At 42.1% G+C, this 2,031-nt stretch overlaps 1 long non-coding RNA gene across 1 annotated transcript in view; it reads right to left on the bottom strand.

Moving 5' to 3' along the window:
* The window catches only part of LOC117953221, a 17,077-nt gene that overhangs the window by 513 nt on the left and 14,533 nt on the right, over nt 1-2,031 (bottom strand). The gene's annotated exons all lie outside the window — the stretch shown is intronic.

The raw sequence follows: 2,031 nt of genomic DNA, 5'->3' as shown, positions 1-2,031 counted from the left end.
TGATAATAAAATGCAATTGCGTGGCTGTTTCTAAAGTTTTCATAAGTCAGTGCCTTAGAGCGTTCAAGAGCAATACAAAGGTGAGACCACTTTGGAAGGTTACAGTTAATCTTGAGAGCTCGATAGTATAGTCGAGCTATTGGTTCAGTGATTTCCTTCGAGGTAAGAGACCAAATGGGAAGACAGTAGGACATGGTTGAAAACACAATAGCATGTAAGTAGGTTTCAGAAACAGAGTATTGTATGTTGTACAGAGTATGTTGAATGCAGAGTATTTTCTTTAAGGTAAAAGTTATGAGTACTTCTTCCTCCTCTACTTGTGTGTGGTGTAGTTTAACTCTTTATTAATAAATTCAGCAAAATGACTCAGTAATGTCCCTTTAATTACACTTTTCATTGGTAGGAGAAAAAGTATGAGTTTGTGATAACTGTTGTTTCTCAGTTGTCCCCTGAGGCAGAACACTGTGCCCACTGTGTGATAATTATCTGTGTGCAGTCAGCCCCCCCCCCCCCCCCCCCCCCCCCCCCCAGGGCTGGCATGGTGTCCATCCACGCTAATGACACTCATTGGAGTCTCTTTACATGAGCCGTGGGCTTCTGTGGACGCCATATTGGTGTTGTCAAAATAGATTGCATCATACTAATTGGAGGCACATACACACAGATTCACACACTCACACACACACACACACATACACTTAAAAACAATCCCAACTTTCCTTTATAGATTCCCTTTCTGAGGACTTTGTTACCATACCTTGACCTCCTATAACATTACAAAGGTTTATTAAGACCATTGTAAATTAAAAAGGAATCATAACAAGGTGTGTGTGTGAGTGGGGGGGTAACATTTAGAGAAAGAACCCAGAACTTCCGAGATTAAAGACCTAAATGGTGGGATTCTTAGAGTTGCTGCCGGGGGGGGCCCAATTTATTGTTAAAAGAATTCATGTCTGAGAATATACACACACATGAGTCCGACATGTTATTAGCAAAGATAAATCGGCCTATTTGTGATTTGATTTTAATATACACACATATATACTGATGATCGGCTCATCAGCCTGTAAAATATTGATCCCGACTCGCTCTGACGTCATGCACACGTGGGCAACCATAATATCAGAAGAGCGAGGCGGCTGCAGCTCTGCGACGTGGGCAGCGGCGTTGCTTTTCACCGACTGCAAGACCCAGGCGGACCCAGAGCATGCTGGGAAACGCCGGCCTCTCAGCTGATTTAACAGCTGATTGGTTCACAATCGACTCAATATGATGACGTTTTATGTAAACTTTTTATTGTTTTTGAATCGAAGGGATTTGAATTGCTATTTGTCTGATTTAAAGGCTTATTCCGTACTAAATCGTTAAGAAGTCAGAGAGACTAAATCAGATCACGGACCATCTACAGTCTGGTAATTAACATCAGCAACAGATTGCATTTAGAGCATTTTGAGGGTTACTCTGTCATAATTAAAACTAGAGACAAGCTGATATGGGGGTCTAGCAGATATGGTGGGCTTATAACATTTCAAATCGGAATCGCACCACAGTCTTTTTGTCACTTCCTGTCCAGCCTGAAGGCGGCTGAAATCGACTGGAAACTGTCCGACTTTACTGCAGCTTTTTGCTCTCGTTCACTTTACAGGCAAGGAGCAGTTCATCTCCAACGGGAATACCTGCTGCTAATCATTCCGTCATTTTACAAAAAATATGGCACCCATAAAAACTATGTAAAAATGCCATTCTTTTCACTGTTAGTCTCATCTGCTGTTACAGGTCATTGAAGACCATTGTTTGAAAAATGACAACAAATGTAACATATAGTCACTTTAACCAAGTGTACATATATTGTATTGTAGCGCTCCCCCCTGGGCTGCAGCTTTGAATAAGGAGGCGATGACTGCCTTGCAACTTCCATGCATTTTATTTAAGAAACAGCTTAACTCCGGTCACTGTTGGCCAAGACCACAAACCTTCAGACCACAACAACAACAGCAGGAAGCGCCCCCAACCCTTCCTCAACGTTCCAAA

Source organism: Etheostoma cragini, chromosome 11, assembly GCF_013103735.1.
Source record: "Etheostoma cragini isolate CJK2018 chromosome 11, CSU_Ecrag_1.0, whole genome shotgun sequence".
Taxonomy (NCBI): Eukaryota; Metazoa; Chordata; class Actinopteri; order Perciformes; family Percidae; genus Etheostoma; species Etheostoma cragini.
The sequence above is the reverse complement of the archived record's forward strand: the minus strand, read 5'-3'. Positions and strand labels throughout refer to the sequence as shown.